The 16724-nt window shown below is 36.2% G+C and overlaps 1 protein-coding gene across 19 annotated transcripts in view; it reads right to left on the bottom strand.

Annotated features, from left to right (window-relative positions):
• SOX6 (SRY-box transcription factor 6) overlaps positions 1-16724 on the bottom strand; it is a 403867-nt gene that overhangs the window by 174027 nt on the left and 213116 nt on the right. The gene's annotated exons all lie outside the window — the stretch shown is intronic.

The raw sequence follows: 16724 nt of genomic DNA, 5'->3' as shown, positions 1-16724 counted from the left end.
AACTAATTGGCTCTGATGTCTAAATTATAGATAACCCTGCAGATACCTAGAAAAGGTGATTTTTAAGATAGAAATTCTTATGAAGGGAGCCTACAAGACTCCAAGGAGGGAGCCTACAAGAAAGAGAGATTTTTTACAAGAGAATGCAGTGACAGAATGGCTTCAGACTGAAAGAGAGTAGTTTTAGAGTAGATATTAGCAGAAAATTGTTTCCTCTGAGGGTGACGAGGCACTGGCACAGGCTGCCCAGAGAAGCTGTGGATGTCCCATCCCCAGCAGTGTTCAAGGCCAGATTGGATGGGGCTCTGAGCAGCCTGGGATAGTGGAAGGCATCTCTGCCCATGGCAGGGGGTTGGAATAAAATGACCTTTAAGGTCCCTTCCAACCCAGGCTATTCTATGATTCTGTGATTGATGTGATATGGGTTTTTATGACTTTTAAGAAGCACAATTCAGATTTCTAAATTATCAAGAAAACTTCACAAACAGCTTAACACTTATTTTTCCTTCCCAGTTAGTAATAATAAAATCTCTATTAAACTTTATGTGCTTGCTTTCACCTGCAGGCAGACTCACCAACAATGTCTGTGCTAAACTCCTTGGAAACCTTTAGGGCCAGTTTGCAAAATATTAAAACCTACATGTAACTCTGTTCCAAAAACAAACTGTTGCAAAGGGCCTTTGTTGTAAGACCACGCATCACCCTGGGCAGTGCTGAGCACAGTGTTCCTTGGAGAACAGCCACACACCTTCTCTTCCTAGAAACTCTCATAGCAAGGAGCCACTTGTTTGAGAAGACCAATTTGCACCATGCTTTCTAAGTAGCTAATAATATTCCAAATTTTAATTATTTTTGTACCAGTCCTACTCCAGTCGCAAATTAACAGTGAGTTGCACGAGAAGGCAGAATTCAGTCTTCCACTAAATTACTGGCAGATTAAGGTCAAATCACAGCTGAAATTCTCATTTCAGTAGTCCCAGCAGAAGCACTCACACATGTGAAAGCAAAAGCAAATTGCCCAGATTTAAGAATGGCAACACAGATCATATCATTGCAACGGGTAACAGTTTGTTCCACTTCAGACGATTCCAAAAATACTCAGAGGGAGGAGAGACATTCAAAGAGGTCACAAAAGGAGGAGTTTAAGATTTGGGGAGAAGTTTAAGGAAGAAAAGAGTCATATGGCCAATCATATTTTAGGGTACAAGTCATTTCAGCATAAAAATTCATTCATATAACTCATTTGACATATGCAAACAAACAAAAACACCAAACAAAACAAAAACCAATTGAAAGCAAACCAAACTGCAACTACCAAGAGATCAAAGATCAGGTTTTAATTGCAATACATTTTCACCGTGCAAGCCTCCATGGAAAGACAACACAGCTCATAAATATTTTTGAAGTAATATTTCAGCAGAAAAGCTAATTTATTTACTAATTATATCTTTCTATGAAAGAGACAAAATTAAGGAGCTGTAAGTTGCAATAGGCAGTGTTAAAATACTAGTTATATAATAACAATTTACTTTTAACAATAACAGGCACTTATTACTTTTATGAGTTCTGGCCTGATAATAGGAGAATCAAGAAATAACCATCAATTATCAATAGAACATTATAATTTGTCCTTTTTTGTGATATCATGATTAGTTAAAAAGAGGTTTCTGTGTTTCTCCCCTGCCAAAATTTCAGACCCCTCATCCCTGAAAAAAAAAGCTTTAGAATTTTATTTTGGTGTTTGCTATCAGTTCTACTGCTTTTAACTAAGATGTTTTCCTTAAGTCACACAAAGGAAATAAAGTATTTCAATAAAAAAGGAAGAAAATATAAATAACTAGCATATTACTGAAACTGATAAAATACTTTCCTCAAAAGCACTTGTTTTATTTTTTCTCTCACTGTTCCTAAGAACACCCATGCTTATCGGTAGTGTTCTTATATTATGTAAGGACAAAAAATGTATTTCTAAAGACAGACTGGGAAAGAGCTAGATTGGAAAACAGGTCTATTTGTGTGCCTTTTTGATATAATCACATTGCTAGTTAGAATTTTTCTCTACAAATGACTGAAAAATTCCTTAAGAAAGAGTTCTTTTAACACCCCAATCTCATTCATATTCTGTGTTCTGGATCTGACCAGACAATTTATAGCTACTGTATTTTGCTATTGAGATGATTACAAAAATGATTACACAATGAACCTTTTAATAAACTTTTTTACACCATTGTGAAAGTAGCTCTGTGAAAATCCTGTAGATTTTCAATGACTATGTTTATTCTGCATAATTTTTCAAATTTAAAATAATGATATGTGGTTAAAGCTCTCTGGAGGTCCTGCACATCAGACCCAAAACTAAATATAAAGGCTAATACTTGAAAGGCATGACTCCCTTCAAGTTCTGTATTCTGTGTTCACAAACACACATTTTGAAAAGGTTTGTGAATCAGAAAGGGATTTTTCTCCTTTCTGTACTGAAAAGTAATTTTTACAGACATATAAAATCTACAGAGATATCTTCTGACATCAGTAAAATGTCTTCATCCATATTGATTCATTTTCTGATTTGATGCATTATAGAAACAAAACATTGAGTTGGAATCCAGCACTGAGCAGGGAAGAAAGGAGCCCGAATTCACATCTGCACTGCATCACTCTCCCTGCACTGCTTCAGCACCATTCCAAAACCTTGTGGATCCCGACATTTTCAAAATTCAGGGGTATTCTTGCTAAAGACAATTATAAAAGAAGCAATGAAAGAAATTAGCATTTATACATTTTTAGCTCTTCTCACTGACTTTATAAACCACAGCCAGGCTTATGCCGCACAGTAGCATATTTTCTACTGGCACATGTAAGATCAAACTCGTGAAGTTGCACTGGAGCAATTGATTCTATTAAAAAACACAGCTTCTCTTCCTTTATATTCTTCTCTTGTGAACTAGGAAAAAATTTCCTTCAAGGACAGCAAACAGGTTAAGTATAATTATGATGACTAAATTAAATCTTTGAGTATTATTTAATATCACGGTTTGTTACATACTTAGTTAGCAATTTTAATTGTAAACTAAAGGAGTTTAAAGTACTGTGAGAATCTTGTTAGACATGACAGTTTTGCAAAGGTGAATGAGAAGAGGATGTTAAAAGATATATAATCAGGGGGGAAAAAAAGCTGAGGGGAAAAAACCCTAGGTGTTAGATGAAAAGGATCTCTTCACAATGACAAAGCATCGATGAAAAGAATTAACATTTGTCCGTTGGGTAATCAATCAGTCATGGAATGGATGGAATCCAGCTCTTTGTTGCACGGCCCGTGATGAAGAGCCAGCGTGTTAGCTATCACAGCCAAGCTCTCAAGTTCTTCTGACTGAATGAAAGTCATCTTGTTTGAATCAGGGCTAGCTTTTGCCTCTTGTCTCATCCTTATTCTCCCCTTTTTCAGTTCTGGGTTTTTTTCCTTTTAATTTCACTTCTATATTCTTCAACAAGTTCCTCATCCCAGCTACAGCTTACATGAATACTGTATGACCTGGCAGTGACCTGTACCTATCCTCATTGATTTTAGGGGGTTGTTCCTTTTTTTTTTTTTTCCCTCTTAATTCACTAAAAGTATCCTCCTATTACTGTCTTTGAAATACAGATTAAGAAAAAAAAAAAAAGACGTTCATGCCATGCGTGAGTTTTTGTTTTTTTATAGTAAAGTCATACATAAAAGAAAACCTAAATGTGAGAGTGCAGCAGCAAAACTTCAAAGCACTGACTGTCAGACATTATTATTTCAAATCAGCTTTGACTTTTTGAGACTTAATAAAACACTATAGTACAGACTGGCATATTTATAACACCTATACCAGTGATCAACTGAACTGTCTTATTCTCTCTACTGTGCAGTGCCTTGTTATTTCCTTTATAATAAGCTTCCCTCAAAACATGTTGTAACAATACTGCAAACAGATAATTATTAATGATTTGAGTTCTAAAACATGACTTGTTTTGCATACAATTCTTTTTGAATCCACACATTACTTTGTGACAGAAGACAAAAGCACATTGATTTATTAATAATGATTGCAAATGCACAGCAAGTTCATAAACAATACGGAAATATAATTCAATCAAAGGTGTAGAGGTATAGGTGACATATTTCTATGTGCATCTGAATTGTTACATCTCAAGGAAAGAGGCACTGGGAAAGACAAGGGAGAGGATTTAGCAGAAAAATCAGGCATGCTGCAAGAGAAATTGCTCTAAAACATGATCAGATCCACAGTAGAAGGAGGAGGATAAACTTATTTCTGCATTTTAGAAGAATGACACTACAGAACTAAAGGCATCTTTGTCTCTATCTCAGGGCTAAGTCTATAGTTATATACTATTATAATTTAGTAGATACTGTTAAGCATAAAAATATGACATTTGAGCGACTTTGGGGCTAAATATCAATTTGCCAGTTCCTTCCTCTCTAATGTTCTATATTCCCCAAACTACTTTCATTACATTTTATTTGCTTCAGTTCCATGGGAGAAAAGGTGTCCTTTGGACCAACCTTTGTCAAATGACTTCACATGCCTCATTCAAGCTTGTATAAGAAAAACAGCACAAGTGGAATTAGCCTGTCAGCTTCTATGAAATATTTGTTTGAGAATAAGTATTGTGTGGGTTTTTTCTTTGAAAGAATGTTAAATAAGATTATGAACTCCTTGTGACAGACATTTGTGTGCTTACTAGGCCTATTGCACTTGATTCCTTCTATAGAAGAGCTGCTTTTTCCCCAAAAACCAACTAAGCTGCAAATTAACATTACAGTGACTACCATTTTTGGCCTGCTACTTGTACCTTTGCACATCTCACCCCATGCTTCAAGTGCAAACATGTTTATTTTCAAGTGAGTGAAGCTAAGAACATGACACCTAAAATAATAACAATGCAATACATCACAGATCTAAAAGAGGAAGTCTTGTTTCAGTATTCTTCACAGAATAATAAATCCTCTTCTGAGATGAAAAATCTAAATGAAATATTATTTCTGAATAATAGTCAAGCAGAATTTGGATTTACTGTAGTCAATCTTTGTTACTTACAATTAAACTAAAACCAGCAGGTTTATTGTTGCTATTATTATGATGCAGTCATTAAAATAGTGAAATATTCGTAAAACTGAGTATGTTTTTTAAAAAACTGTGATGAGTTTTAATATACCTGTGTTAGGATCTTTATTTCACAGATCCCTCTCTGAGTGCATGGCAACAGCTTGCTTATGTGTCTTTTGTGAGTTCACTGCCAATCAGATTTCCTTGAGGTAAGGAACCACCGAGTATAGAATGAAATAATAAAAAAAAATCCTAATTTTCATGCTTCATGTTATGTATTTTAAAATTATATTCAAACTCTAACATTTCGGTATCAAAGAGAAAAGCAAAAGGTTAATTTAATTCACTTTGAAAGAACACAATTCTATAATCTTCTAACAATTCAAAATTAAATTAAGGATTTCATGTTTTCATTCGCTACTTGAAAAATAAAATGTAGTTTAACCATGACTATTATAAACTTAACTGCTGGATGGTATATCTATTCTGTTTTAATCCAAAGATGTAACATTTGTGTAACATTAGTAAAATAGATTTTTTTTGTTGCCATAGTTCCTTTTTTTCTTCTTTCAAACACACATTATTCTTTTGTGTCTCAATAAAATTTAAATAAAAGAAAAGGACACAGCAAAAATACAAAACTAAATCAAAAATCAGCCTAAAGGCTTAACATCCATATTTTCAATATACTGCCAGTGCCTCTTGCTCATAAGCAGCTTGGCTTCAATCTTGCTGTCAGTGGAGCAGCAGGTCAGGGGAATCTCATCTCATCCCTCTCAATTTCTGTGCCATTCTTGTACCATAATTAATTGCCATGGTCTAACAGAAAATTAAAATATAAGGCATTTTGACACATTGTTAGCCAGTGAAGTGATCTCTTTGGCCAACTTCTCAAGAATTTCTCAATTTAATAAGCTCTCCAAATTCAAGTTCTTGAAAAGCAAAAAATACAATCACATCACAAAAATGAGCAACATGACATTTAGAACAGGAAAAGATGCTAATTCCTTTTGCTTTTTTTACTGCAAACTACAAATAAAATAAAATCCTTCCTAAATTTTGCTTGGGATGTTAAGGAGACAAGTAGTCCTGGCCAATCACTTACTCCCTGCTCCCATATTGATTCTTTCCTATCAAACTCTGTTGGATAGGAAGCTAAAAAAAAAAAAAAAGAAAAAAAAAAAAGAGAGAGAGAGAGAAAAAAATGGAAAAAAAAACCAAACAAAAACAAAAGAAAAAGGCAAAGAACACTTCCTATATACAATTATATGTAAAAGGCAATCAGCTCATAGTGGATGTTTTCTTGCAAGAGCAATGATGGAAATGCAACTGAGATCTGACTACCAAACATCGTTTTGTTTAGGACAGGGAACCAGGCAGATCTGCCAATTGCTGCACATTTTTTCATAGTGACAAGATTTCCACAATATGATAAAATTAGAACTGTAAGAGCTTGGAGAGGTCTCTTAACTTTTAATTAAAACTCTCCAAGATCACTAAAAATAATTAGGCATTAAAATGTTCTGGTTTTCCTCTGAATTCATTTGCACTACTTGAATGGTCTAGATCTTGCATGAAACAACAGACATTCTAAACAGAAACACTGGAATTTAGCTGGGGGTGATTTCCAGACCTGCTTTTTATGATGCAGCTAGTGGGAAAAACCGTAGAGCCTGAATTTCTACCAATTCTGCCTAAAATGGTTTGTTTCAACAGGAATTCTCTAGTGCAAAGAATTCTGCTCAGTGCAAAACTCCAGATAAAAAAGAAGTTTGAATTTCATGGAAAGAGCAGCCCAAGATACAGTCCTGACCTTTATTTTTATTTATTTATTAAAAAGCAGGACCTTTAACCTTGCAAATGTTTTTGTTCTCTTAAAATAACTCATACAATGCTATATGCCATACTATTTTTAGCAAAGCAACAAGAGAAAGCATGCTTTTCCCATACAGCAGGGCACTGATATAAACATCAACACAGATGCTCTGTGAGAGAGAGCTGGACTTCTCAAGCACTTGATCATTAAGGAATGCACCAACTGTTTTAGATAATCTCGTGCCAGCTCCAGTTCTGCTCCACACTCCCCTTTGGGAGTGGCAAATCTTGTCCTGCTCCTAATTTTTCATTTTACTCACTCCTCCATTCTCTTTTTTTTTTCTTTTCCCCCTAGAACAGAGGGAAAAAGGCATTGTGTGCCAAGCAAGGCAAGACTAGAATCACTTCCCCAAACAGAGCAAAACTTTCAGACAATTAACCCTCCCCTCTTCTTTCAGATAAATTACTAAGTATAAAATGCAATCTGTTTCCTTTGTTTACTCAATATGAACAATTTGTAAATGACTCAAGGATGAAATTCAGAAAATGTTGTGCTAAATTAGAACCATTATAAACATGCTAATGACTGCTCAACTAAAACATGCAGGATCAGTGTGAAGAAATATATTTAGTTCCTGTGGAATACAGTTGTATTGCCTCAGAACTATTTGGTCACTTAATTGTATATGATTACTTCAGGAAAATGTTAATTTCATGAACACTAGACAATACACTCTGTATGTCAAAAGAAGCTTTCTCAAGTGTCAGTGTAATTGCTTGGATGCAATGTTTTGGCATATTAGTACAAGAGAAATATCTTTTAAGTCTATTAAAATTACATGTACATTTCATTCCTCCACTTAAAATCTCCATTCCATGATAAGCTTTATTTTACTGTTAGATTGGCTGTATTCACTGAAGTTATTCCCTTATTTGCATTACAATGACAGCATACAGTATATTACATGTATTCACCTATTCTCCAAGTATCTGCACCTCTATTTACCTTGCAAGGGAACATATAATATGGGCAAGAGAAATTTGCTTTAGGCTTTAAACAACAGCAATCAGGGATTGATAGGAAAATGGGAGCACAATTTGCTTGTAATCCCTGGTAAAAAGACTATATAAACCGATACAAAAAAGGAGACTGATACTCTTATTTTCCTGTCTCTTGCTATGTACATCCTAGCAAAGTAATGAAATCAATAGGATTTGCAATTTTTGTTATTTTGTGAAAGGAGAAAGTCATGCTAACGGAAGCAGATCTCAGTTTTCATTATTTTCTTTGCCTTCACATCCTCACATCTTTCTTTATTGAAGAGCTCTAGATTTTCTTCTTTCCTCCTCTCCAGTGGAAAAGAACAGACTGAGCCAATATTTTACCTAGATCTCATCAGCACAGATCCACCACAGCCTACTTAGTCTTTAATAGAATTGAAATTTCTCCCAATATTTAGCCGAATTATTCTTTCTCATAATCTCATACCTCTGTACCTTGTTACAGCCTTTTTATAACCCTAAACAATTCACTCATCTTTGGCATCCACTCTTCTCAAACACTTCTGACTTGAAGTGACATTCTTTTCTTTATTACTCAAATGAGTGTTAAGAGTATAATATCTAAATGTTTCTTTGTTAAACTGCTCTGGAAAAAATCAGGTACCGTATGCTTTTTGGACATAGAGCATCTCTCTTTGAAAAAATAATTTCCCTAGCAGCTCAAGAAGTTGCAGATGGAATGCCAGCCTGTGTCCAGCTATGTACTAAACCCAGACATTTCATTAAGGATAGGGGGACAGATTTTCTTTTCTCTTAACATTGCACAACTCTTCTTGGACCAAGCTGAAGCAGGCAGAGGATCCCATCTCAACTCAAGAAATTTTCTGGTAGCACAGACATTTATGTTATTGCTCCTTCTCCTATCAAGTGCAACACCAAGTACTGTATCTTTTAACAGTTCTATAAAATTAATATGAAAATACCAGGCAAAGTTTTGAGGACTAAAAGCTTCTTAAACAAAAGGTAGTACAAAAAAGCAAAAGTGTGGAAGCTCCTTCACACCAGGTTAGTTTCAGAGTATTGAGGGAATGGGAGTGAGGGGACTTCCTGAAAAGCAAGGAAAATCAGTTTCTATTAAACTGATTAATGTTCCTTGCAAAATTTGTGACACCAGATGACTTATGAACAAAACCTGAATGATTCAAAAGACCTCTATTTTGTTCCCCCAAATCATGTTCTACTCATTACCCTAATAATGCAGTAATAAACATCTGTTTAATTATTTGAAGGCTTCTTAATATTGTGCATAAAAATCTTAACTCGGCTCGTACATAAAATATTCTGAAATTAAAACAATTGTATAACAACAAGAATTTTTCATGAGAAATCCTTAAGCATTTTTGTATGCAAAAGTATAATACAAAGAAAGCAAAATAATATGCTCTTGATTTGAAATTACTTCAAACAGGGATGCAGAGGATTGAAAACAATAGCTAGAATCTCCTCTCTATTTACCATTTCTGAAGGTCTCTATGGCACATGATGCAGTCTTTTCCAGGGCACTAAAATATACTGACAAAATCAGTTCTGTAGCCCCTTTTTTACTACAAAATTTTGACTTAAACAAATTATCATATCCTATATCAACATAAATACAGATCAAGCAAGAATTTCCTGAGCTAATTCCAAACAAACAGAGCTTTAAAAGGCTTACAAATCTCACAAGCACCAGTTCTTGTCAGGGACTTAAAGAACCATTCAGGTTGGAAAAGATCTCTAAGATCATGGAGCTCAAGCATTAACCTAGTACTGCCATGGATATATATTTCTGGAATAATGGCTGTGAAAATATTTTAGCAAAGAAGGCACTAATATCTTCAAGAATAATATTCTTGCATTTTCATTTCCCTATATACACAGAGGAGAAAATTAACCATCATTTTTATTCCTATAAAAGAACATTATTAATTTTTTTAAGTCAAGTAATGGAAAGATATGGAAATCTTAGAATTAACGTTCCCCAGGAAATCCTAATTCAGCCCCTGTGTACATTATGATGTATTCTTTAAATACCTTTTTAAATGTACACAATTTTTGTATGGTATTCTTGCTATATTCAGCACATGGGATAACCCCAGATGAAAGCAGAAAGTGGAACTGCAGAGCAAATGAGGCTGCTGCCCATGCAGTCATTGGCTATGTGTCATTGCAAAAGTTCAAAGAAACTAAATGAATGAGGGAGAGAACTGCAAAAGGAGAAATGATGGGTCGCAGTTGCATTTTCTGGGAGCTCAATTTAAAAAAACGTGGGGCTTTATTTGAGGAACTGCTGAACATTCACAGCTGCAGCTGTGTCAATGTAAAGTAAATGTAAAGATTGAGGCTATAATATATATAACTATATATAAACTGCTGCACAAAGTTAGGTCCCCTGGAAAAGAATCTGGGCCTAAGCACCTCAAGCTGAACAACCAAGAAATCAATGGCATTTTTAAAGTCATATTCTTGGTCTCACACCTGTGAAGTTGGCATCCTGACTACATTTTCTTCCTCTTAACGAAGATTTTGAGAAGATCATTTGTAGTACATTTACAGAATATTCTGGGGGGCAAAAAAACCCGAACACCCTAGCCAATTGTGTAATACCCATGTCTTCTGAGCACAGCTTGAATAATAGACACTAAAACTTCAGGTTGACCACTAAGAACATAACAAGTTATTTCATAGTTTCATAGGATAGTTTCACATTCATGGAGGATCATCCTGTTACTGAACTGGATGAATTAGAATTGTTCTTCAGGAAAAACTATTGCTTATTCATATAAGAAAATGCTACTTCTCTACATGGAAACAAAAATTGGTTTCATTTTAACATGTTTTAAGTTTTTGGTGGGCAGCTGAAGAAAGCTTTCACAAACTATGCAGACATAGTGCAAAATTAAAGATTTGAAACGTGTTTAAACCTGTGGTTGTATACACAAACTTTTATAAATTAGATTTAGTAGCCTGATTTGGAAACAACACCAATTTGAAGGGTTTACTGATCACTCCAAATTAAAGACAGAGTGATCATGAAATAGTTCCAGAACACTGGACTTCAGCAAATAAAAGCACTACTAATAATAAAGCACTGCATGTTGCACCCTGTCCTGGTGCAGCAAAACAGAATAACCTCCTTTTGCTCTCCCAACATAGCAAATCTTGACACCCCCATGCACAGGCTGAGAGATTTCTACAAGGTCCCCTCTTTGCTTAGAGCAAGCATTGTCACACTTCTCTGCACTAATTGACACAGTTCCACAGCAGAAAATTATTTTTGCCCCCAAAGAAAAAGCAAAAAATTAAACGTCATAAACATCTTCCCAAAATATATAACATAGTAATACAATAAATATCAGAGTGGAGAAAATGTGGGTCATTTGTAAACAACTGAGGTATTTAATAACACTTAATAATCTGCTACACAAAAGGCAAAAATAGTGCAATTAAATCTTCACAGCTACATAGAAGGGAAACTACAGTTAAGTTCACACTACCTATATCAACCTATTTTTAATTCCTATTGTGCTGCATAACATTCTTTCTTTTATAGAATCCTCCTCACTACAAACAAGAACCAGTCCATGGAGCTCAGTTATGCCACAACCTTCACTAAAAGTTATATTGAAGGTAAAAAAGACAATTTATACAATTTCTGTATTAAACATTTAGTCTTCTTGCTTTTGTTGATTTAATCCAGACTCTAGAGTTACAAGGAGTTTAAATTTATGAAGCGAATTTTAGCTGCATAACTCCCCAGAAAATTTAAGCATGCATGAAATTCTGTACAGCTATTTTGAAATTGTAGATTAATGTTGGTTTATTATACACTCTTTATCCAAATGCAAAAGAATTTAACACAGACTTAGTTGTTTAGATGGTTTTTTTGGGCTCTCTTCATATTTAGGACCAGTAGAAAATTTCATGCTATCAGAACAAAAGATTATTCAGTTATAAGTTCTGGTTCATGATCTTAGATGTATTTATTCAAAAAACCAGGAAAGGCAGGAAATATCCTTCTTTGAATACTAAATGACACAGTATATTGAAAAATTATTATATTCACAGAATCTTCAGAGCAGGACCTAGGCACTCACTCAGATCATGGATTCCAGCTCCTGGCCCTGCACAAGACACCCCAGGAGTCACACCCTGTGCCTGAGAGCATTGTCCAAAAGCTTCTGGAACTCTGTCAGACTTGATGCTGTGACTGCTGCCTGGAGAGCTGTTCCAGTGCCCAAATACCCTCAGGGTGAAGAATCTTTTCCTGATACTCAACCTGAACCTCCCCTGACACAACTTCAGGCCACTCCCTTGGGTCCTGCCCCTGAAATCAGTGTCTGTCCCTCCTCTTTCCCTCATGAGGAAGCTGCAGACTGTGATGAGGTCTAATATTGCCTTATTCATTTGAATGTGTTAACAAATTCAGTACATGAGTAACAGGGGAAGATTTGATTCCTGCTGCTTTCAATAAACACAGACTAATGTACTTCATGCACTTGTGCTCTAGGAATAACAAAATTCACAACAGCAACCATATATTTCTTAATTGTAATAATAATCCTTACACTATACATACAGTATACTTCCTTTTAAAGCTTCTTCAGCAAGGGCACTGCATGATTCCCAAGGTTTTTATGTGCCTGGATGGACTTTATACAGAAAAAAAAAAGTAATGTGGTCACAATTGTCTGAACGTGCAATGCCAAGGCCTGTTACTACCAAGCCAAAGGCAGAAGTTTGGGCTGCTGCCAGGTCCTCCACGTGGTAAAAGTTTGGTCCACCTAGTTTGTGTTTACAGACATTAAATCCAGCTCAATCTCTTACTCTTTGGTTCCATTTTCACTGTCTTTACTCCACATGAAAATTACCTTACTGTGTTTTTTACCTTGATGTTACTCACAAGACTTACTGCATTTAGACAACTGTAGAGTCTTTTTTGTCAACTAAACACTTCTCTAATCTCCAGGCTGCCAACCTGCCTGAACTCTCCTCCTGCATTTGCCCTCACACTATTAATATAATCATGAGCACTAGGAAGGCAGAATCTCAAACATTGCAAGTTACACGTCTCTGGTTCCTTAAGCTTTTTTTAAACACTTATTTATGGGCAAGGTATAATTTACACCACCTTATGTATGGCTGGGCAGGTGGCACACAGTGCCTGCTGCTCCTTATATCAATATCTAACGTCAATGTCAGCGGTGCCCACTTTTCCACACCAATCAGATTTTCACCTGTTCTCTCTATTATAAGATTTGACTGAGAGCTGTCTGTGGCAAGGACTGTTGTTTGGTTTTACTACTGCTACATGTCCAGCACCTAATACATTTCCTCAGAGAAGCGCCTGGAAAAAAATTATAATGAAATATCTTAATTTGTTTAAGGACCAAACTCAGGGACTCTTCAGAGCTCAGTGGCCTAAGTTGCACAAGAAAAACTCAGGCTTTTTTGTTCTTTTTTCCTTTCAGAGCTATATATGTTATATAACTTACTATCTGAAGGGAACAACTGCTCAGCCTAAGCCAGAGGTCAATGAACACCAAACCTTGGCCTGCACAAAGACGTAAAGGATTTATGCACAGGCATAGCTTTTCCCAAGGCACTGTGGACACCTTGGTGCCAGGTCCCAGACCTGCTGGTACAGTCCATGAATGCTGAAAGACACACATTTTTTTTTTTAATTTTACTGTCATATTGCTCAAGTTTCTTGAGAAACTCAAAAATTCTTCAATTCTAGGTGTGCAAGAACTGTGCCAGAATCTTGTATGTAGGAACAACAATTTCTTTCTGTGAACTATCCCACATCCAGATATTCTCTGGAATTGTCCAAAAGCCTTTTTACTGATGGGAAATAAACTGTTTCCTTCTTCAGCAAAATGTAACTCCCTAATGAGTTTATTAGCCTATAAACCATGGTGTAAATGTGAACTTTGATACAAAGACAATAACATCTCCTTTCCACTGTAAACTCTTAACTGGATCTCCTCAGTATCTAAGACTACAGTAAATTAGCCCTAGAACATATATTAAAGAATTTAAATTGCTACATTCTGTTACTTTTCTGGAGTTATTTACAAAATTAGTATTAAATTTGCTCATTTGTTTTCATTACTTTTTTTTCCTCTTTTTACACTGGTGAAATAATTTCAAAATATGGATAGAGATGCAGTCCCTAATAGAGGAACCTTATGTTTTATTAAATATCTGATCAGAGAATAAGAGGAAATATTGCCAACAAAAGTATTGCAAAATCAGGATAATTGTTGCTGTAAAGGCATGTAGGAATCACTGTGTTGGATCAAGCTGCTCAACAGCTCCTTTATAACAATGGCAGCTTTTGCAAAGACTAGATTAAAAATTTTGATACCATGAGCATGTTTCATCTGTACTCAAGACTACTTTTTTCCCCTTGGAAAAAGCTTCCACAACTTTTTACCAGAAACAAGGACCAGTAGTCCAGCAAAAGGGTCAGTAAAGTTTGGCCAAAGACAAAACCACAAAAAATACTTTGAAACCACTAATTTTGCATCCAAAAAGATTTCTACCAGGACAGATAGACACATTCTTCTCTTTGCTCAATTCTTTATTTTTCAACCACTGCTTTTACAGCCTTGCTTAGCACATGGAGTCACAGAATCACAGAATGTTAAGGGTCTGGAATGACCCTTACAGATCATCTAGCCCCCACTCCCTGCCACAGGCAGGAACATCTCCCATTAGACCAGGCTACTCAAGGGGAGTATCCAACCTGGCTTTGAACATTGCCAGGACTGGAGCACCCACAACCACCCTGGGCAACCTGCTCCAGTGATTAACCACCCTCACAGTAAAGAATTTTTTCCTAATGTCTAATGTAAACTCCCCTCTTTCAGTTTTTACCCATTCCTGTGGTCCTATCACTATTGTTTCTGAAGAAGTGCCCCTCTTCCCTGTAACTCCTTCAGAATGGAAGGTTGCCATGAGGTCTCCACCAAACCTTCTCTTCTCCAGGCTGAACAGTCCCAACTTTCTCAGCCTGACTTCACAGGAGAGGTGCTCCAGTTCTCTTACCAACTTTATTACTCTCCTCTGGACTTGGGCCAACAGCTCCATGACTTCTTATCTTGGGGAGACCAGAACACTATTCAGTATTCCAGCTGGGGATCATCCTAATCTTAAAGCCCAATTCCTCTTGTTTTGCTGGTGTCCTGGTTTCAATTCACAGTATCACCAGCAAAGTTACCCATAAAATCTGCCCAAATTAGGCAATTCATATCAGCTATTAGATGCAGTACATATATCAGAAGACAACACTGAACAAATCAACATCAGTTGGATTCTGTAACAATTTTCCAGGGCCAAGGAGCCAAGTGCAAGGTCCTATACTTGACCTTCTCTATGTCTTGTTGCTCAGAGGCTGTGACTTCGACAGCACCATATTGCAAAAAAATCTACACCAAATCTGGCAAAGAAAGGGATAATTTCTAAGTCATCTGTGGGTACATTCTGTCTTCAGTGTGTGGCTGGAAGTCCCATTAACACTAACATGAGCTACACAGTCCTACTGATGGGTGAATTATACCCCTAACAGAAAAGTGGTTTTTTTGCTCGATGGATTTGCTTTGATGAACTTGTTGGCTACTGCACAGTCATGTGTATATATTTAAGTATTTCTCTGTGTGTATGCATTTGTACATCTCTGCAGTGATGATGTCAGTTTGACTAAAAACGCAGATAAAGCATTTCTCCAGCCAAAATGGGCCAAAGCTAATTTTCCCCATGTAAACTTTGGGTTGGCCCTTATTTATCAAAACCATAAAAAGTTTGACAGAAAAGGGGATCCAAGTTGGTTATCCCAAAAAAAAAAAAAAAAAAAAAAAAAAAAGTTAGGGCCTTTCTTAAGAGTCACTTTATAGGAACCGTATGCACAACTTTCACTTTCTAGAAAGTGGTTTTCTCTTGAACACACATCAGAACCATTCATCATCACATAATTGCAAGTTGTCAGTCAGAGCCGCACCCTTCACGCAGTGGCAGGCCGCCAGCACATCTGTCAGAAGCACTCACAAGCTTCCGTGTATTATTGTAATCCCCTACAAAAGGAACAAACCCATTCATCCTGTCCACATTTTCCAAATCAGATGACAACTGTAAACCCTGAGCCTGGAAAAATAATAGCGCTTACCCTAAAAATGCCACACTTGGCAGGTGACCGCAAGTTAAATACCAGTGAGCAAATTTAAAATAATTCTAATCTCCACATCTAAGACAAAAGTTGTAGGGTACTGGGTTCTTCGTGAAAGAGGAAAGCTGGACTCTGTGCATACAACAAAATGGTCTTTAATAGTGAAACATCTGTGGGGTTAAATCATTGTACCCAATCTGCCAACACTCACTTATGGCACTCCGGATTTTATTAGAACTCTAACCACCTTCTTTACTGTCCCCATTCTCTTTTTTGGTTTCTTCTGATTTCTTTCTCCTTTGCCTAGAATCATCTAGTCTTTATGCTAACACATACACTTTTCTCCCTTGCCTCTTGAAAGATGCTTTCTGCTCAGACAGGCTCCACAGGTAACACCTCAGGGACAGTCTGGATTTGGTGAATGTGAGGACTTGGGCCAATGAGTACAAAGCAGGCAAGATTCTCTTCTCAGAAATGATGTTAAAGACTTTCATGGAGAATTAAACAGCTTTCAGTGAATTAAATACTGTTTTACATAGGGCTTCAAAAGCTTATTTGCAGAGCAAATGCATATGAGAGCCACAAATACTTTGGAGAATGGAGTAATATGT

The sequence above is a fragment of the Passer domesticus genome, chromosome 6, assembly GCF_036417665.1.
Source record: "Passer domesticus isolate bPasDom1 chromosome 6, bPasDom1.hap1, whole genome shotgun sequence".
Taxonomy (NCBI): Eukaryota; Metazoa; Chordata; class Aves; order Passeriformes; family Passeridae; genus Passer; species Passer domesticus.
The sequence above is the reverse complement of the archived record's forward strand: the minus strand, read 5'-3'. Positions and strand labels throughout refer to the sequence as shown.